Source organism: Leopardus geoffroyi, chromosome C1, assembly GCF_018350155.1.
Source record: "Leopardus geoffroyi isolate Oge1 chromosome C1, O.geoffroyi_Oge1_pat1.0, whole genome shotgun sequence".
Classification (NCBI taxonomy): Eukaryota; Metazoa; Chordata; class Mammalia; order Carnivora; family Felidae; genus Leopardus; species Leopardus geoffroyi.
Window position 1 is genome coordinate 89066324 of NC_059328.1, and position 23392 is coordinate 89089715.

The following is a 23392-nucleotide window of genomic DNA, read 5'->3' on the forward strand; positions in this document are numbered from 1 at the left end:
TTTGTTACTTAACATAGATTTGAAACTACAGAAAGCACAATTGTACATACTTCAGATATATTAGAATAGTAATCATTTCATAAAATGTTACTGGAACAAAGAAATACATTTTAACTTGTAAATATAAATGTGATATATGCTAAAATTATTAAGATAAACTTCTATGAAAGAAAATAATCTTAATTATATTCTTTAGTATAGCAAAGTGATAGTAGCTTCAGTATCAAAGAAAAGGATATATTTAAGTACAAATTACTATTAAATCATGGAACTTATATAAGAAAAACTGGCACGCAGATATACAACATTCTCATTCATTTATTCATATATTTATTCTGGATAATACACCACCAAGCCTAAACTCAGCATAATATTTTCAGAAAAACTCACTTTTTAAGTCATTGCATAGTACAAATAACTAATGAAAATTACTGAGATAATAAATTCAAATCTATGTTCATTTCAATTTAGTGCCACCACCAGTTATTTAGAGTTTAAAATGATCCTTTGTTGGAAAATTATAACTGCCTGATAATAATTACTAGAAACCCAAAAACAAGAATACTATTTCAACAGAGAAATAAGTAAACTCATGAAAATTGCTCAAACATAGTCATGAGGTAAAATAATTACTTTTTACTATATATTTTAGGTAACATTACCAGATACTTGAGAGGTGGTCATTTAATGCTGTTATAGAAAAATGCAATGCTCCGAAAACAGTATCTGTGTTCCAGGCACAAGAGTTAACCTGGTATGGGAGCTGCCACAGGCTGACTCAAGTTGAAGAGTCCAAGCTGCCAGGTCCTCTGCTTGCTGGAATTGGAACATAACACGGGATAAATGGTGAAGTCTCCATTCATCAAACATCCCTCCACCCCTTTGTCTAAAACTGTGGGCACGTATTTTAATGTCCTCTCTATCTTGCCCTGTAAACTGCAGGCATCTTTTCATGGCATGCTAGAAGCCTGTGAAGCACCGCTCTAACTCCTGAGGTGAGAAAATTGTGTACAGAATTATACTTGGTTCTCTGTGCTACATTTCCCACTAACCTTAGGGAAAGAGAAGAAGTTAATTGTATACAAGCCTCTGGAGTAATTAGGTATTAGTACTACAACAAGGTGAACCTCCTGAGACAGAAAGGAACATATAGCTATGAAACAGAAGCATCTGCCTTTCCTTCTCTTGGCTTTAAATTTATGCTCAAGATATTTGTATTAAAGTTAGAAAACTATCCGTAGGCATCATTTAAAATATGCTATGCCAAATTCCTGGATTTTTTTTAGATTATTTTATAACATCTGACATCATTTTTTCCTCTAATTTCAGCTTGATTCTTATTAAAAATATATCTGTACATGACATAGTTCTCATTCAAACATTTAACTTAATAAGGGTCATTATTTCCTTTTTCAGCTGAATCTCAATACCATGCAGCTCTTCAGAGGGGATTTTGTCTAGCACATTACTTTCCTAGAGCAAGACAACCCTGTAATATCCCTTAACAATCAATTAGATCTGAAACAAAGTCTGATATGGTGTTAATGGTTTCAGACTCTTAGATACTTTGAGTGAACAAGAACCTTAAAGATTTTTCCAGTAGGTATTAAATTTGAAAGGCACAGAAGATTCTTACATCTAAATGCATTTTAAAAGGATGGTAAGGCTTTTTGCTAAGTGAAGAATAGGATTAGAATTTATATTTTTCATAATTTTCACTATTAGACATGTTTTACATACTTAGTTCATAATTAAAAGAAATGATATCCTCAGGATGCCTGGGTGGCTCAGTTGGATATGCATCTGACTCGATTTTGACTCAGATCATGCATGATCTCATGATTCGTGGGGTAGAGTCCCATGTGGAATTCTGCACTGACAGTGTGGAGCCTGCTTGGGATTCTCTCTCTCTTCCTCTCTCTCTGCCCCTCCCCTGCACATGCTCTCTTTCTCTCTCTCTCTCCCTCTCCCTCTCTCTCTCTCTCTCTCTCTCAAAATAAATAAATAAGCATTTAAAAACATAAAAAATAATTATATTCTCATGTAGTGTACTTAGAATAACACATTTAGAGCATTTTGTAGAAACTGAAAAAATGAGGATGATTAAAAAATTTTAAAGGAATAAGGAATTTAAAAAGTTGAACATGTGTCCAACCAAAGTGCCATCAATTCCCCAAAGCAAGAATTGTGTTTATATTCCTTAGCCTTGTTCTTTGTTCTCTTCCACTGTCATTTATCAGTTTTCATATCTCAGTGCTGATTATTGATTCAGTTCCCAAATTATTACCCAGAAGACCCTGACTATACTATTATAATATGATGGAAAAGACCAAAAATAACATTTAATGAGTATCTTTTAATGACATTTACTGCTTGGTGCCTTATACACATTATCCTATAAAAACCTCAGAGCCTCACAACCATTCTATGAGGTAGAGAAATAGCATATACCCTGCTTGTAAGATGAGAGGCAACTTTGCATAGTCATGGAACAGAGAAAATGCATAAATGCCTTGGGCAAAGAAAACAAATGCATGCATATCAGAGAATGAGGTTGAAGAGGTAGACAGGGCCAAATAGTAGAGAAGACTATAGTACATGTAAATAATTTTGGAACTTTATCTAAAAACAATGAGAAACCATTTGGAGAGTTTTATACTTGCTTGAAATTTTTGGATTTGCTTGCTTAAAACATAACTCTAGTTAAAATGTGTAGAAAGAATATGGTGGGGACAGAATAAAATGCAAAAATCCAATTTAATATCTTAGATAAGTCATAGTTTTCATGGAGAAATAATGGTATCAGTAAACAGAGAAAAGAGTTCATGTGTCTAAGATATATTTGGGAAACATGGACATTCTTTAGGATACTCTGTATTATAACTACCTATTTACATGTCCATTTACCCTTAAAAAATGAGATTTACTTATCGTTAAACACCTAATACCCAGCATGCTTCCTGGCACATTGTAGCTTCTCATGAATGATTTAACCCATGTCATGGACCAGCAAGCAGAGAGCCACAAAAGAGCCAATGTAATGCCCCCTGATGAACCCCGCTGGATCACGTGGTCCTTAGGTGGCTCCCGCAATGGGACCTGATCCTGTTTGCAAGTCCTCAAGGTTGTAGGGATTAGTATTTTCACTTAATGTGCTCATTCTGACTTCAACTTTATTTTAGGAGCCAAAAAAGATCTTCTATCCCTCAATCTATTGATCTCGAGTTTGGATTAAAGCAGAAAGAGTGGTGAGCCCAAAATATGACTTGTATTGAAAACTATGTACAACTTAGTTGTAAATAATTAGGTTGAAAATTATTTCAATAAAAAAAACCCTAAATATTAAGAAAAAAATTAGGATAGTAAATGGATTTAAAATGATCCCACCTACTCTTTATTTTTTTATTTTTTTATTTTTTTTTTGGGGACAGAGAGAGAGACAGAGCATGAACGGGGGAGGGGCAGAGAGAGAGGGAGACACAGAATCCGAAACAGGCTCCAGGCTCTGAGCCATCAGCCCAGAACCTGACGCGGGGCTCGAACTCACGGACCGCGAGATCGTGACCTGGCTGAAGTCGGACGCTTAACCGACTGCGCCACCCAGGCGCCCCCCCACCTACTCTTTAGATAGATTACTGAACTAATTTAGCACAAGTTGTTTCAATCATTTTTCATATCACCACGAGGAAAGTTTGTTAGAAATGACATTGCTACTAAAGGCTGTTAGTAATAACAAAAACACAAATTTAGACCAAAAAACCTCTCATGATTAATATTTTTCAACAATTTTCTTTGGCTCTATAACATTGGCTAAAAGACATAATTAAAAGGAATTTGAGCAACTGCACAGAAATAGGCCTTCCAATTGGTTCTACCAGTATACAAATTCCATCACCTCTGCAACTGAAAAGCAGAGTGTCTCTGGGATTCTGGGTGGCTCAGTCAGTTAAGCATCTGACTCTTGATTTGAGCTCAGGTTGTGATCTCACGGTTTGTGGGATTGAGCCCCGTGTCAGACTCTGTGTAGACTCTCTGCTGACAATATATATATATATATATATATATATATATATATATATATATATATATTCTTATTCCTTTGAGGGCTATTACTTTCACTAGTAACTGATTGAATATAACTTAACATTCACTTTTCACTTTTTTTTTTTTTTTGAGTGTTTGTTATGAGTCAGAGACTATGCTCATGGTAGCCAACACATGATTCCTGTTCTTTTGGAACTGACTGTTCAGTAGAAGGCAATATGCAAACCAATATTTACAACATAATATAAAAGCAACAATAGAAATGTCTGCGACCTGGCAAACATCCACCTTCAGTGGGCCCGGAAGTCATGTAAAATTTGTTACAGAATGTTAGCCATTTGGCTTTAACTTTTAACATAGGATCCATTCCAAATAGAAACTACATCCTATAAAAATTATAGTCTTTTCAACTCTATTAATTAGTAACAGAAAGCCCATGAATTTATCATGACAAAGTCACACTTTTTCTACCCCTCATCAGACTTTCTGTTCCCTACTTACTAGACAATGGTACCATGTCAATCTCTCACTGGTGTAGCAGAATCACAAATGTATACAAAAAAAGGAAAAATACCATAGTAGTTTTAAGTGTTGGCAACGGATTTGAACAAAACTGATATGCTCGCTGGTATTGAATCTGATGAAAGCATCAATGTATTTTGTTGTATTAACAAGTTAAGATGGATGTGTATGATGTGGGACATGCCAAAACCACCCAACACATTCCATGTTGTCATAACAATACTAGACTTAGTTGGTACTCCCTACCTTCTCCTGAAGATAAATGTTGTTTCTTCTTGGTTTGACTTAACTGGATCATGTCCTCATATCATGCCTTCTAAATTGTGTAAAGTCTTAAATATGTGCAAATGCTTATATGTATATATAAGACAGTGAGAGAGAAAGACATGAGAATTTTCATACAAAATCTAGGAATAGCAAAACACTATATGATTAGAGAAAATAACCTCTACCCTATAATTTGCTTTTTGTTTTTTATTAGTTCATATTTTTTAACCTGTGATAAAAATTACATTTTAGAAGAAATTATGTATAAAAAGGGAATATGTCTATTTCATTAGAAAACTTATACTGTGAAAATAGTTTAGTAATGTCTAATTTTTTTGTTTTGTGTCCTGAATTTAAATGCTTTTTTAAACATTCAAGTAATGTTTGTTCAACAGTTTATTCTTTGATTCTTTCATTAAAATAAGGTGTTTTCTTACGGTACTGTGCAGTGAGCAGCAACTAAAAAAAAAAAAAAAGTATAACAGATGAGCCTGTGGAATTGAGTGAAGCCCCAGTTATTGTGCTGTGGATAGAACTTCATAATAAAAGTAAAATGCCAGGGAGGCTTTAGAGAACAACTTCATTACTGAATGTGGAAGAGAAAATTCAACCTTAGTAGTTGAGAATTATTTTCAGAACTACAGATGGCCATCATGCAGCAAATGTCACTCATTTTTGTTGTTTATACATGCCTTCAAAAATTTCCATGAAACCCCATTAATTATTCCTATACCCAGTATTTGATTTATTTATAAACTTAAGAGTATTTTATACTTATTAGTTTGATTTTGGCCTGACAAAATATGTGCATATTATATTTATATATATTTATGTAGCATATAGTAGAATATAAAGTGTGTATATGTATTCACATGCATATATATTTCAGATTTCTGACTTCTATTTTATTGGTTTTATCTTCCTTCTTGGAAGGAAGGAATCTTGATCCGGGTTGGCAGCAGTTTTGGTGTTTCATCAAAGGATGTTGATGTGTCTTTTCTTATTTGACAGAGATTACAACTCTTATCTTCCTCATCCAGAATTCCATGAGCACTCCACAAAAGCAGTGAAAGGCTGAAAGTTGTCATTGTTGTAACTCTGCCTTTGTGTTTTGGCACTTTTGCTCTCAAATGTTATCAAATCAATGCAATCTAATGAAAGTACATTGCTAGTATGATCATGGTCATAGATAACTTGGCACTATGCACCACCAGATAACAGTGTGATTTATTTTGGAATACTGAAGAGTATGGTATGTGTCTGTACAGTGCCTTTTATACATCTGCAAAGTTGATTTGTGTCTATATAAAAGAATTAGCCAAGAAACCTTCATTCTCCAAAATAAAAAAACATTTATACCTTCAACATGTGAGTTCTGTTTCTTGGCTTCCTATGGTTCAGAGTATAACCTCATTATACTTACTAGCATGGATAAAAAGTAATTTATTTTCTTAAAGTCATTAATTATGTTAACACTAAGAACAGTCTAAACATGAGATTCACTGTCATATTTTTTGAAGTCAAATCAATTATTAAAATGATGGGTTTATGTATGTTTTGATTAGGTAAGAAGTTTAAAAAACAGAATCATAGATACAATTATAGCTGACCCTATTATTTTAAAAATTTGGTATTTATTATTTCATATGTAATCTGATATATGTAACATATACCTACATAATTTTTCTCTCTAAATAGTTTCAAACTATTCAAACTTTTTTCAATTGTCTTTCATTCAACAATACAATGTGTTCATTTTTCTAGGTCTATAAATAATGTTTTTAAATTATCATAGAGCCCCTACAATATTCTCCATGGAGAAGTGAAATAATAGCCATGATTGCAAAAAATATATTTGTAATATAAATATTGGCTCTATTAGTTTCTTCCTTCTTCTCTTCCCTCTTTTGCTTTTTTTTTTCTATTTTATTGACTTATAAAAACATGAGCACAGCATAAAAGTCAAAAGGAACAAAAGAGTAAACAATGAGAACTCTGCTTCATATGCGTTTCCCTCACCCCTTAGTTCTCCTCCCCAGGGTTGTTACTCTTCAAACTTTCTATCTGTCCTTTCATACATAGTAGAAGCAGTCACAAACATCAATGTATAAAAAAGGGAAGTCCTCTTATTTGGGTATAATAGTATAAAAATTAAGAACATGGATTAGAGAATAAGACTGGCTAGATTTAAAGTCAAGATTGGCCACCTCAGCTTTTTAAACTTTGGGTCTGTATGAAGTTTATATAACAGTCTGGGTCATCTTCGAATCTATAATTGGATATTATAGAGGCAAATATAGAGCAAAGCAGTATAGAAGTTTATCAGGCAGTCAATGTATATTTTTAATATATTATTTTCTAAGTTTTGGAATCCCTTACCAGCATTTTAAAATTTATATATTGTGGATTATTTACTTATTTTAATAAACTGTTCAGGGTTGAAAACTCCTTTTTATTCATAATTTTATATTATCTTTTTTTAAGCCCCTCAGATTGTATGAGTTTCTCATCCTACAGTTCTTGATTTGTCCCTGACTATAGGGTATTCAAGCTCTGAGTTTGCACTTATTAACTCCCAATTCTTAGATCCACATTTGTAACTTCTCCAGATAATCTATATTAAGATCTATATAGGCAAGTTTAAATCTCCCAGAAGCATAGAACAAAGAAAGCAATATGGAAATCTATATGCTGCTCAAAGACTTTTTTTTTTTTTTTTTGGACTCACATTCTTCACATATCTCCTTCTTCTCCAGAATGACTGGAGATTTAAGATCTCATTTAAAAAACATTTTTTTAATGTTTATTTATTTTTGAGAAAGAGAGAGACAGAGCACAAGCAGGGGAGGGGCAGAGAGAGAGGGAGACAGAATTTGAAGCAGGCTCCAGGTTCTGAGCTGTCAGCCCAGAGCCCTATGCAGGGATTGAACTCATGAACCATGAGATCATGACCTGAGCCAAAGTGGACGCCCAACTGACTGAGCCACCCAGGTGCCCCTAAGATCTCATTTTTAAAAAAATTTCCCCAAGTGAGACAGATGCAAGTGCTTCAATGTTTGTTCCATAAATGCTGACCTAGGAATTCCTTGCCTGTACTATAGGTCACTGAATCTCTTTGTCACTAATGGGATCTTGAGGCTCCTGCTTGACCCAAGATCTAGGTGATTGTACTTTCTCTTCTCAACTCTCTAATACTTATTGAGAAGCTACTATTACTGGATACTGTGCAAGGAAATTTTATCATTATTTTCCTCAGATCCTTACTCCAATTCTGTTATGGGTTGAATTGTGTCCTTCCCGCTCCCCGCCCCCCGCAAGAATATGTTGAAGTTCTAAGCCCTACTCTCTTAAAATGTGACCTTATTTGGCAATAGGATTGTTGCAAATGTAATTAGTTAGGATGAGGTCATACTGGAGTAGGGTGGGCCCTTGATTCAATGGGACTGGTGTTCTTATTGGAAGAGAAGAGACAGATAGAGACACACAGGGAGAGTGTCATGTGATAGCAGAGACAAAATTAGAGTGATACAACCATAAGTCAAGGAATACCAACAATCCTGGCAAACCACCAGAAGCTAGGAAAGAGGCAAGGAAGGATTCTCCCCAACATGTTTCAGAGAGAGAGTGGTAATGCTGACACCTTGACTTACTACCTCCAGCCTCCAGAACTAAAACACTAAATGTCAGTTGTGCTAAGCCATCCAGTTTGTAGTACTTTGTTATGGCAGCCCTAGGAAATAAATACATTTTTTTTGTGATGGAATTTTATTTTCATTTTACCAAGGAGAAATTGGGACTCTGAAAGCCTAACGGGGGCACCTGGGTGGCTCAGTTGATTAAGCTTCCGATTCAGCTCAGGTCATGATATTACGGTTTGTGAGTTTGAGCCTCACATCAGGCTCTGTGCTGTCAGCTCAGAGCCTGGAGCCTGCTTCAGTTTCCATGTCTCCCTACCTCTCTGCCCCTCCCCTGCTCACACTCTGTCTCTCTCTTTCTCTCTCAAAAATAAATAAAACATTTAAAAAAATTTTAAGAAAGCTTAACATAATTATTCACATTTACCATACTGATGGTAAATAGCATTGTCTGATGCCAAATCTAGTGGAAGTATTTCTTACTTCTAAAAATATTTTTTCAAAAATCTTTATATAACTCCTGCAATCTACTGTGATAAAATATGATAAAAAAGATATGCTATAAAACCTTTGAGTGGAATCTTAGATGCATTCTTCTCTCAACAATAAATAGAATTAGAGTGGTTTTTATATGAGTGAGAGAGAAAGTGCTAACATTCTCTGGTGTCTCTAATTGGATGCCATATGTTGAACTCTGTCAACCCAGTACGTCCCGCTGCCCTCTGTGACACCCGTTGAAATCAATGAGAATGCTAAAATTAAATCAGACTATATGTGCAGAGAGAATCATAAAAGCTGTATAATCCAAATACTCTGGTTAATGACTGAACACATGAAAAGCACAGTAGAACCCTATTTATAAAAATCAATACCAGTCCTCATTTGTAGAGGCAACCTTTAATGTCTTTTGTGTTAACATCAGTTTTGAGGAAATGTTTTATATGCATCATTTTTAGAAACACTCCAGCTGCAGGTTTGAAATAGAAATCAAAACACTCACGGGATTGTTTTGCTATGTATGAATGCAGATATAAAATCATATTTACAAAGTAAAAAATGAAAGTATATAGTTTAACAAAATGAGTTTCAAAGAACACTCTATTTCACTAGATTCATGCAGCAAAACTCATTTGTGAGATAGACACCCCTAAAATGGGACTACTTTTGATGATACGCTGATGTCAATAATGTTACAATAAAATGTCTATATATGAAAAATGCTTAATTAAAAGTGGCAACATTCAAATATTCCTGGTTTAATTTTACTTTATTTAATCTTGACATATTTCATAGAGTAAATTGGACACATAATTTTGCAGTATTAGTAATCTGTATCCTGGACAGTCCACTGCATATTGAAAGCTTCCTAAAATAACCCGAATATATAATAGTGCCTTGATCACATATCATCTTCTGAAAGAAAGTGAAGTCCTATAGATAATGTAATCATCAAAAGAAAATTTTGTGATGCAATTGCATCATTTTAATTTCATTTTCTGATAGATTCCTAACTTTTCAGTAAAAACTTTGCATCTTCTAGAAATGAATCTTACCAATTTTTATTTAATAGATTCTAAAATGAAAAAGGAAAGTGATTAGAAACAACACAAACTCAGCTGTGAGTGCACATAGATCATTTGCACTGAGGGAGTTTTTGGTCAATTGGCTTAACTATACGCCGTATGTGAGTACGCTCAAGTTATGTTCAGCCTTATTTTCCTACCCAGTTTCTTACTGGGTAAGAATGATAACATATTTAAACTAAAACTAGTCCAATTACTGTTAAAACTAGAGAACATAATTTAATGGATTGTATCCTGTTAATTGAAGGGAAGAAATAATGTAATATAATTATATGTTATAATCTTATGGAATATGGATGGAATATGACACAATTACAGACCTGTTTCATAGCACATTATCTAATGAAACAAATACATTTTTTCCCTTGTGAGTTTTGAATACATACATACTGATATATATCCTTTTTGGGTGTATATCTTTTGCATTGCTTGTTTTCTGTTTGGTTCTTAAACTAGAGTTAAAACAACCTTTAATTGTACCCAAGCATTCATTTTCAAATTCTTTGGACCTGGACCAGCCCTTTATTGTCTAACCTACCTTATGTAACATATCTTTAATTCAACATTTGTTCAGTGACCTCAGGTCAAGCTGAGAGTCATGTTGATTTCAGCTGTGTGGGCAAAACTCTTGGCCTCACTGGTTGAGGTTGATTCTAAATTTGAAGGATGTTTTTGCATTTATAAATTAGTAGACATCTGTTTATGTGGAGCTATATGTAATATGTTAAAAGAGTATCTAAATTCTCATAAGATATAAATTTAATCTTTAAATTTTTTTTATTATTTTACATTTACTTATTTTTGAGAGACAGAGCACTAGTGGGGGAGGGGCAGAGAGAGAGAGAGAGAGAAAGAGAGAGAGAGAGAGAGAAAGAGAGAGAGAGAGAGAGACAGAATCCAAAGCAGGCTCCAGGCTCTGAGCTGTCAGCACAGAGCCCGATGCGCAGCTCGAACTCACAAACCATGAGATCATGACCTGAGCTGAAGTTTGGAGCTCAACTGACTGAACCACCCAGGTGCCCCTTATGAATTTAATCTTGGATATCGGGAATTATTTTGGAAATGTCTGCAGTTTAAAAGGTTATTAAAGGGAAGACATCTTTGTCAGTAGGTTCCCTTAAAAGGATCCACCTATTTGGCGTATTTGTGAGTAAATGGTTTGGCTTAAGCTCTAAGTATTGCTAGAAATTGGGAGCAACTGAACTGAGCCTAGGGTCAAGTTTACCATGGCTAGGATCCTCTATTACCATATTCAATGGTGATTATGCTTGAAGGAGAGGACATAGATGCATCTGCATCAGAGGGTGTAGAGGATTTCTACTGTAAAATAAATTTTTGCTAACTTCTGTTGCCACTTGGTCCATTTCCTAACTGTAAATTGGTGATAAGGAAGGGGATGTTTTAGGAATGGTATGGAAACAAGGCTTTTTGTTGTTATTTTTTCTTTATTTAATAATTTTCATTTTTCATTTTCATTTCTATTCATATTCTTTGTACTTCCTCATTTATATTTGTATTCAAGTTTCTTAGCTTCCCTATATAAGTCAAAATAAGTAGCCTAATAAAGCTTTGTCACCATACTGCCAATGAACTCAAGTGTATTTCTGAAAGTCACATTTTATCTATGTCAAGTTTCCTTAACAAAGGTAACAATTTACTCATAATCATTGGTCAAAAATGTCACCTTTCAAGAGATGCTCATTTTAGTGGTGATACTGCAAGTACGTAATGTATCCATAACTTTTGCTAGTGCTCCAGTATCTGAATTCACGCATTCAAACAAGCTATGACTTCCACATTGAATTATTTTTGACATTGAAGTAATAGTGACATAAAAGCATTTTTAAAAATGTCAGTTCAGCTAGAGTTCTTAAAGTCTACTTTTTGTTTTTAACAGTGATCATTGTATATGGCTAACCCATTGTATATGGCTAACTCTAGATAACTACAAGTTTTATATGCTTGGGTAAGGGCATGGACATTAAAGGCAAAGTACTTGGGATGAAATCTCAGTTCTATTCACAGCTTGAGTGATCTTGGGAAGTCACATAACTTCATTGTGTTTCAGTTTAGGTATGAAGTGAGGTTATTAATGGTACCTTTTTATAGTGCTATATAAATGCTAAATTTTCTTACTAGAATGAGATGATGACAAAATAGTTTCCTCTCTAAACTTCCACCAATTCCTACAATTCCTACGTATTTCTTATGTTTTTGATTGTTTCTTTTATTCTCTTAATATTTCTAAATAACATGTGGAATATGCTATATATTAATTGTAGGTTTTTGTTGTTGTTGTTGTTGTGTTGTTTTGTTTTGTTTTGTTTTGTTTGTGAGAGAGCATGAGTGGGGAGAGAGAAAATCTTAAGCAGGCTCCACACTCAGTATTGAGCCCAATGCAGGGCTCAATTCCATGATCCTGGCATTAAGACCTGACTCAAAATCAAGAGTAGGACGCTCAACTGACTGAGCTATCCAGGCATCCTGGGTTTGGAATTTTACAAATTCACTTCCTATTGGGAAAGAGGAGGATTTTATCCCTTTTTTGATCTCTCTGCTACACACACACACACACACACACACACACACACACGCACGCACACATACACACACTTGACCACATGTAACACAGCTCTACCATAAATTGGTTTAAATCAACAACCAATGTAATTATATTGTAAATATTCAGAGTTCAGTCCTGTGGCAAATAAGATTACATTTCTTCTTCTATGCAAGTTGCTCTTTTGCTTGGAACAAATGGTTATCTTTTTGTTTGTTTTCTTTTCTTTTTTTCTTTTTTTCCATTTGCTGAGTTTCTAAGTGATTAATTTATGCAAAACTTTCTGCTAGAAAATACTTACAAATATACTAACAAATATAGAATTACCAACTATATGATTGCTCACTTTAGGTTTGATGTGCAGGTGATTCTTTACCCATTTTTGAAGCATGGGGCTTCTTTTTCTCTTCTTTTTCTCCTCTTTGATTCATCTGTTTTCTGGATGATGCTTTGTTTTAAGTCTTCATTTCGATAAAGTATTTCCAGTAGTCTCTGAGAGATTATGAATGGGAAATAAATTTGTGGAGACCATGCATATCTGAAAAAGTCTTTAAAGTCTTTACCCCAATATTTGATTGATAGACTATGGGATTCCATGTGAGAAAGAAGACTGAAAAAAACAAATAAAATAAAACATTGCTTTCTGGCTTCCAGTTTAGCTATTTAGAGTTACAATTGCTTTCAGTCTCCTAATGTTTTATAAATGCCATATTTTTATTTTACATATTTTGGAAGTTTTTGAGTATTATCAATTTCTCATTTCTGTTTCATCCAATATTTTAGATACTCTATGGTCAATTAAGTTTTGAGAAGTTTTCTTATACTATGTTATGTTGATTTCCTTACCATCCATTTATCTAGTCTAGCTTTTGGGAACTTTTATTATTTATTTATTTATTTATTTACTTATTTATTATTTTAAAATTTTTTTAATGCTTATTTATTTTTGAGAGAGAGAGAAAGAGAGAGAGAACGTGAGTGGGGGAGGAGCAGAGAGGAGATACAGAATTTGAAGCAGAATTCAGGCTCTGAGCTGTCTGCACAGAGCCTGACACAAGGCTTGAACTCATGAGGCGTAAGATCATGATCTGAACCGAAGTCAGATTCTTAACCGACTGAGCCACCCAGGCACCCTTGGAACTTTTATTATTTGGGTGCTTATTTCCCTGAATTCTCTCAAATTTCCTTGATTTATCTCTGATATTTTTCCTTTTATTTTGTTTCATTTTTATTTGTTGTTTTATGCTGTTTACTGTGAGAATTTTCTCAAATTTATATCCAATTTTGCAGTTGAATTATATCATATGAAAGCACATTTTTGCTCTCTTTTTGTTAATTTATATGGCATCCTGTTTTTATGTCATGAATATAACTTCTCTTATCATATGTGTGTTCAGAATTCTTTTTTGTTAGAGGTTTCATTAAATTCTTCTCTGAAATATCAGTGTGAGCACGCTCAAAAACTGAGGGTTGGTTTTTATATTAAGGGGCTTATTTAATTTATTAGTGGATACCAAAATATCAGTATGTGTCAATTTATGTTTCTGTTATTTGTCAATATCCCCACAGAGTGGTTTTCTGGTATTTTTTGTTACAGCAGATTCAAAAATTTTATGGTATTATAGTTTGAAGAATAAAGGGGATTGGAGTTTTTTTTTTTTGAAATTTTGATCTTAATTTCATGATTTTCAGTGTGTGATTGGGGCCCTGTACATGAATTGAGTCTTCTTCAAGTACTCTACAGGTTCTGGATATGCAGAGTGAAGGACAGACCTTGGAGGTCCAACAGAGTTCATGCAGACTTTTAGTGTATACTCTGCATTCTCACTTTTGGGACATTTGCACTTTTTGAAAAATTGCTTAACATTTTGACAATTTAGGGACTCAAGGTGAAAATTGGCCTAGGTCTATGATTTGTTTACAATGCAGGTATTTACTTTCATAGATCTCTGCTCTGTAAATTCAATTGCTCATCATCTTTATGCTTTCTATTTTATTCATTGATAAACCTTTTAATTAAAGTATAATATAAAGATAGAAAAAGATACTATCAAAACTCTATAGCTCTATGAATTTCCATTAAGTAAAAACATTCATGTATCCTTTTTCAAACATATCAAGGAAAGATAATACTGACATCCTTTGTGCTCCTGTTCCACTAACTTAATCTCTGGTTTTTTTGTTTGTTTGTTTTGATTGTTTTCAATAAACTTTCTTAGAGCAGTTTTTGATTTATAGAAAAATTGTGAAAATAGTACAGAGAGCTCCCATATGCCTTAAACACCTTAAAGTAGTATGGGGCATTTGTTACAATTAATGAATCAATGATGATACCTTATTATTATTAACTAAAGACCACACTTTATTCATATTTCCTTTAGTTCTACTAAATGGCCTTTTTTATTCAGGATCCTATTCAAGATACCACATAATATATAGTTGTCCTGTCTCTTCAAGCTCTTTTTGTATGTGGCAGTTTCTTAAGAAACTTTTCTTTTGGGGCGCCTGGGTGGCACAGTCAGTTAAGCGTCCGACTTCAGCCAGGTCATGATCTCGCGGTCCGTGAGTTCGAGCCCCGCGTCGGGCTCTGGGCTGATGGCTCAGAGCCTGGAGCCTGTTTCTGATTCTGTGTCTCCCTCTCTCTCTGCCCCTCCCCCGTTCATGCTCTGTCTCTCTCTGTCCCCCCAAAAATAAATAAACGTTGAAAAAAAATAAAAAAAAAAAAGAAACTTTTCTTTCTTTTTCTTTTCTTAATGATCTCAACAGTTTTGAAAAGTACTTGTCAGGCATTTTGTAGAAAGTCTTTCAATTGGGAATTATATGATGTTTTACTGATGATTAGAATTGAGTTACATACTTTTTGGGGGAAGATCACAGAGGTGAAGTGCCATTCTCATTACATCGTGTCAAGGGCACATGCTAACAACAAGACATGTCTGGCTGAAGTAGTGTTTTTCAGATTTTCCAATGTGTATTTGCCACACTGTACTTTTTGGAAGGAAGTCACAATGCACAACCCATGCCTAAGGAGTGGGGAAATATGATCCACCCAGTTGAGGGCATACTATCTACAGGAATTATTCAGAATTCTTCTGCATGAGAGATTTGACTCTTCTCCGCAGTCATGTGGTCATTCATATGTTTATCAGTATGAACTCACGAATATTGTTTCAGTTTTAGCTACCGAGATTTCTTACAGTGGCTGCTGTGTCCTTTGGACATACTCCATCATTGTTTTTGTTTAGCACAGCCTTATTTTTTCAGCACTAAAAGATGTCCCAGGCTCATCTTGTATACTTCTCCACCCCCATTCTAGAATCAGCCATTTTTCCTTGAACTCTGGTTCCTTTAATTAGAGAAAGGCATCGGAAACTAAGTTCTGGGTACTTGTGTATCACTGGAGTGTCATTGCTTCTAGGTCCTTTCAGCTGACAAAGAAAGGTATACCAGCTGACAAAGAAAGGTGTGTATATAACACATGTGTAAATATTTCTGAGCATTACCAATTTACATGAAGCAAAAGTTGAATTCATACTGATGCTTCTGACTCTAATCCATCACTACATGGATTGTTTCACTCTCTTCCTCCCTGCTTATCTGTAACATCCAATTCTAATAGAAATCTAACTACCACTTATTTACTTAATTGTCTGATTCCATGTATAGCAGTATTAGAATTATTAATTCAGCTCCCATGAGAAATGACTTTACTAACTAGAGTATATATAGTTTCTTTTGCCTTTAGGCTTACAAATTCTACACATTTTGAAAAGTTACCGTATCCTTCAACCTTCTTCAATGGAGTTGTTTCTTATATTTGTACTGTAGTTACATTGTCATATTCTGCATTCCACACTAGATGGTCAGATCTCCTGAAAGATATTTTAAAATTAGCACTCATTAAGGTTCACTTTTTTCAATGGATTTTGACAAGTGCATGGTATCACGTATTCAAAATGACTGAAAAAGAATTCGTTATATTTCACTAACTCAGTTCTTCCTTCCCACCCCAAGCCCCTGATCTTTTTATGGTTGCTATTGTTTTGTTTTCCAGAATTTCATATAATTGGAGTTGTCTAGTGTATAACTTTTCAAATTGGTTCCTGTCACTTTCCCACATGCATTTGACAAGAACCATATTGTTTTATTCTTAGTATCTCATCCTTTTTAATGCTGAATAGTATTCCATTCTATGGCTAGACTACAGTTTATCCCAGTCACCAGTTGAAGAACATCTTGGTTGATTTCAGATTTTAGTGATTTCAATAAAGCTTCTATAAACATTTATATTTGTCTGTGAACATAAGTTTTCAAAATAGGTGAGTAAATACACAGATGTATAATTGTTGGGTCATATGGTAGACTTGCAAGAAACTGTAACAGTGTTTTCCAAAGTGGCTGTATGATTTTGCAGTCCCACCGGTAGAGTGAGAGTTCCTGTAACTCCACATTCTCACCAACATTTGGTATAGCCAATGTTTTGTACGTTTGCCTTTCTAGTAGATATGTTTGGCATCTTACTGCTGTTTTGATTTTCAGTTCCGTAATGACAAATGATGTGGAGCATCTTTTCATATACTCATTTGCCATTTTGTGTCTTCTTTAGTGAAGTGTTCTTTCAGATCTTTTGTCCATTTCTAAATTATGTTATTTCCTCACTTAGAATTTAAATTTTTTTTAATGTTTGTTTGTTTACTTATTTATTTATTTATTTTTGGGGGGAGAGAGACACAGAGCGCGGGAAAGGAGAAGAGCAGAAAGAGAGGAAGACAGAATCTGAAACAGGCTCCTGAATCTGAGCTGTCAGCACAGAGCCCCACACGGGGCTCGAACTCACCAAGGGTGAGATCATGACCTGAGCCGAAGTCCAACGCTTAACTAACTGAGCCACCCGGGCACTCCCTCATTTACAGTTTTGAAGTTATTTGTATATTTTGGATCCAATTCCTTCCTCAAATATATATCTTCTATAAATATTTTCTCCTGTTTTGTGGCTTATTTATTTTCTTAACAGTCTTTCACAGAGAGCAGAAGTTTTGAATTTTAATAAATTCCAATTTAATGTTTTTTTCTGTGTCATCTTTTTGTGTTTTATTGAAAAGTTCACTGCCAAGGTCACAGTCACATAGGTTCTTCTATGTTTTCCTCTGGAATTTTTATAATTTTGAATTTTACATTTAAGTGTATTATCCATTTTAAGTTAATTTCAGTGATGGATACATCTATGTCTGTGTCTAGATTCATTTCATGTGCATGTGTGTGTGTATGTATTGCATATGGATGTCTAGTTTTCCAACACTATTTATTGGAACAACATTCCTTTCTCCATCGGATTACTTTTACTTCTTTGTCCCGAAGGAGGTTGACTAGAAATGTGTGGATCTACTTCTGGGATCTCTATTTTTTTCCACGGATACATTTGTCTATTCTTAGGCCAATACCACACTGTCTCAATTATTGTGTTTTGTAGAAAGTCTTGACATCAGGAAGTACTTGTCTTCCAAGTTTGTTCATCAGCATTTTCTTGGCTATCGTGAATTATATGTCTTTCTATATAAACTTTAGAATCAGATTGTCAATATCCACAAAATAGGTTGATGTGACTTTAACTGGATTGTATTGATCTATACAGCAAACTGGAAATAATTGACATCTTAGCAATAATGAGTTTCCCATGCAATGAACACAAACAGTTCTTTAGTTTTAAGGTCTTTGGTTTCTGTCATCAGTTTTGTAATCTTCCACATATAGATTCTGTACATATTGTGTTAAACTTACACCTAAGCATTTCATTTTTTGGTCCTATTGGAAATAATCTTGTGTTTTTAATGTCAAGTTCTAAGTTTTCATTACTGGTATATAGCAAAGTAATTCATTTAAAGAAATTTTTTTGTACATTACTCCACTCTTTCTTTGCTTGAGTGGTTTCTTATAAGAAATCCAATGTAATTCTCATTCTCGTGTCTTTATAGTCAGGTGTTTATTTTCTTTTTTTCCCCTTCTGTTTTAAGATTTTCTCTTTGTTTTTATTTTATTTTTTTTTTTTTTCAGTTTGAAGGTAATGTACCTAGATTTCCTTTTTTTGGTATTTATTGATATTATGTATTTTTCCTTTTTTATGTTTTTGGAGTTTTCAAGGTCTGTAGTTTCTTGTTCATCATTAATATTAGAAACCTCTTAGCAATAATTGTTTCAAATAATATTTCAGCTGCATTCTTTCTTATTCTGGTTCATTTAGAAGAGTATTTCACCTTTACATTGTCCTGCAGGTCTTGAATAGTCTGTTCTGTTCCTTTCATTCCTTCTCTCTCTTTGCCTTTGCTGTGACTTATCTAGAAGTTCATTGATTCTGATTCTATCCTCAAGTGTGTCCAGGCTATTGATAAGCCAATCAAAGGAATTCTTCATGTCTCTTACAGTTTTATTATTATTATTTCTAGTATTTCTTTTAGATCCTTCCTTACAGTTTTTTTATTTCTCTGTCTACATTTCTCATTATTTGTACATGTTGTCTATTTTTTTGGTTAGAACTCTACATATAAATCATAGATATTTAAAATTCTTTGTCTGGTAATTCCATAATTCATGACTGAAATTCCAATGTCAGTTGGAATTATCTTAGTCAGTTTCTGATGTTTGTGTTGTCCCCTCAGACTGTATATTTCTTTGCTTTTCAGCATGTAATTTTTTTGTAATTTTGTTGTTGTTGTTGTTAAAAGCTGGAAAGATGCATTTGGTAATAGGAACTGAGGCAAGCAGAATTTTACTGTCTAACTGGGTCGTAATTGGGTAAAACTTGGGCTATGTTTAATGTTTGCTGTAGTTGTAGATGGCAGAGACTTCAATTGCCTTTGGTGACCTTGTTTATGTCTCCCATGTGAATTTTGGTTTTATCTAAGAGCTCCTTCTTTAATAGAGTATATGCCTTATAGCTTTGTCAGCTGTAATCTGCAATTATTATACAGGAGACCTTTTGGTGTGGTGGCAAAGTGTTGGAGAGGGAAAGGATACCATAATCTTAAGATTAAACCTTAGTGCTTTAGGGGTCTCTGTCCATGGGATATGACATTCACAAGTATTTCTTAACTTTTTTCTTCCCTTCAGGTGAGAGAGGAGGTCTAGTATTTGGAGGTGGACAACGGTCCTTCCTCCAGGTCTGAGACAGTTCTAGTAAAATCTTTTCCTTTGGAGGGTAGGCTTTTGTTATGAAGATCTTACTAGGCATATTTTAAAATGGGTACATTCCTCTTCACCTTGGCTGGAATATGAAAGGATTTTCCTTATATCTTCCCTATGAGGACCTGGTGGGACTCCTGGTGGTAAAGCCAACAAAAATGTAGCAGACTGGGCTCCAGACTATGTCATATCTGAGTTTGTTTCTGATGATTGCATTGTTCCTTCAGATGGAATTTTTTCTTCTTTTTTTTTAGCATACCATGTAATTTTTTTTTTTTTTGAAAATAGAAGTATTGAGTAATAGAAGCTGATGCGAACATACCTATAGTGTGAAGTCTGACTAGAGTTGAGCTATGTTAAATATCTGCCAAAGCCGTAGCCTCCAGTGGCTTCAGTTTCCCCTGCCATCTTCGATTTTGTCTCTTCTTTTGACTTTGTTCTTCCCTAAATACTCTTGCTTAGAGAAAGTCCACCTCTTACATCTCTTTCAGCTGTGATCTATGCTGTTACATGGAACTGTTGGTGCGGTGCTAAGGTGTGAGGTGGGGAAGCACTCTACAATCCTTTGATTAAATCTCAGTCTTTTAGTGGATGGACCTGTGTTTCTGGTCTTTCACATGTGTCTCTCCCCTTTCCCCATGCAGAGGAAGGAACATTAGAGGGGGCTGAAGTGTGAGGAAATTCCTTCCCCAACTGGAGTAAAGCTCTGATAAAGTTTTTCTTTTAGATAGTAGGCCTTTTCAACAGAGCACATTCTGGGCATACTTCACAATGTTTACTTTTACTGTCTCCCTTGTTCTGGGTCTTCACTGAGAGAACCTGGCAAGTTTCCTATATCCAGTAATTTATCCACATGACCATTTTACTGTTTCTATTAGTTTGTAGCTCCAGTGGCTTCTGCTCTAGGTAATCAAATCTTGGCTGTGACCCTGAATTTGTCTGTTTCTTCCAAATTTCATGGTGGCAATTTGCCTCTTCAACCTCAGTTTTCTGGTGGTCCATGAAAGGTAATTGATATTTTTGCTTGTTCAAAGCTTTATTTTTGTAACAATAAAAGGGAAGACTTCCAGGGTCTTTACAATCAGAATTGAAAAGAAAAGTCTCTTTTGACATATTGTTTCTTATTATTTCATGTTCTTTTCTTTCTATGCTTTATTCTGCAATTTTTTCTTTTTATATATTCTCTCTTCTAATTTGTCTAATCTGCCACTTAAGTATATTTTGTATTTGATGATAGCTTGTGTTTTAGTCTTCCTCACTGGGAGAGATGATCTTAGATAAGCTATTCTTCCATTGCCAGGAGCAGAAATTCTTCAATAATTTGCACAAGCTGTGTGCTTAACAGTTTTATTCAGTTAAAAAATACACATAAATAAATTAATATGCAAAGTGGTTGTGGAAAAAATTATCGAATGTAGTAAAAATAATGGATTTTGAAAAGAGAAAGTTATACAACATAAATGTCAATAGAGAAAAAAAGTTGTTTAACATGTTATCAGGCTTTGAGGTCCACAAACGCCTGAAGTATCCAACTGTCGGTAAGCTTCACTGACAATACTCATATTGTTAATGTGGAAGTTATGTAAGAACTAGGACACCACTATTGTTAAGCAGCGCAAAAATACTTTTAGAGGATTTGGATGTGACTCTAACAATTCACCTTACTTTTTTTGTAACTTGGACATTTTCATTTTTCTAGGACATTTTATCATTTGATTTTCAAAGCAACTATGATCCCTTCTTATAAATTTTTCCTGGAAATAATAGTTCTATCGAATACCTAAGTTCCAAGAATACCTAATCAAACTGTTCAAAAAATGAAGGCAATTAGCTTCCCTTAATGTAAATGTTTGCATATGACATATTTTTATTTTTTTTAGAACTGTTTAAGCCATTAGGTTTGCAACAATATATCCTGAAGACTATAATCTCATCTCTAGTTTTCACCCAATGTAAATGATGGTAATGACAGTGTGAATGACAGTACGATCACTATTACAGAAGTCAGAGTGGGCTCCTAACATCTCAAAGCTCTTTTCCCCACTGTTCTGACGCCAGTGTGCATCATTTTGAGAACAAAGTAGATATTTTTTCTTGGCTAATGCCTAAATATTAAACCACAAAATGAGTGTAAATGCCCTGTTAGCATATGGTATTATGTGACTAGTTTCTATAATGTATGAAAAATTTTGACCATGGCATTGATTTTTGTCATTTCCTCTGTTTCTTTTTCCTTGAACAATCCCCTGGCCATTTACTTACCATTCTCAATGATAGTAAGTTGTTTTTGATGCTTTAAGCAAAGGTAACATTGGTCCTCATTGGGAGGGTTATTCATGTTCTTTCTCTTTGACTATCCAACTGACAAGTGTTCATCTCAGAGGACTGATATTACAGCAATATGCCAAATTGATTTCATGACACCAAACATATAGCTCTTCCTAATTTGCAGTAGTTTTCACTTGTTATTGCCAGTTAGCAGTCTTCTGCTCATATCTATGCACATAACTTCTATCTTTTATTTTAATTAATATATTAAACCAAAAAAGTCTACTTGGTATAAAATGCAAGATATTTTTTGTACCTCCCTACCCAGTTAACTACAATTCATTGTGAACGCAGAAATAGCAATCATTGTGTTACTTTAACAAGCTATGTAGCCCATATAATTCTACAGAAGTGTTTATATAACTTGTAAAAGTTATAGATACAACAAACCAAAAAGTCACAGTGAAAATTAAAATTTGTGAACTAAATATCAAAATGAAAAGAGAGGAGAATAAAAATGTAAATTTACTTGAACAATTATGCTCAGAAAATAGAATTTATTCTGAATTTGTTAGCAGCCAAACACGAGACTAAAATACAGTGTTCTGTAGAGTTTTAATTATTTGACAAAAATCATACTTCTGTATGTATGTACTTTTTTATGTATACTTCATTTTTTTTCCAGCTGAATTCTAAGAGAATATGATGACCTACTTTGTATTCTGAACAACAAACCATATATAAAAATGATCCATATTAGCTATTTTGTTTACAAAAAACACTGAAATTTTATGTACATGGCAATGTTTAAATAAACCTCCATTAAATGTTGAATGTGTAATATTATCATAATCCTGTATGGTTAATAATGGAAATTAGAAGCTTATTTTCACTATCCAAGAGTGTAGTTTTGTAATGATTTAATATTGAAGTATGACAACATATGTCTAAATACTGACATGTAACTATTTCTTCTGATAGATAACACACAATACAAACAATACAAAACTGAGGTCCCAAAGGAGACTTGATGGACAGATATTATGGTTCTTTAAATGAAAGGGAATATATAATAGATACACCGGGGGAAAATAATATTTTAAAAAATTCCAGCTTCTGGACGCTGTAAAAGCTATCATTTCACTAACAGAATGCAATACCCCAGAGATGAGGAGTTACAGTGATACCTGTGGGCATGAACATTTTTTTTTTCTAAAAACTCTGCTCGGAGAGCATGATATATTTTTGTACAGTCATGATATTCCAAATCTTGCATTTAATTTAATTTGTTACACTGTGGGTTCTTTTAGACTTTTGGCATATGAAGCTACACTAGC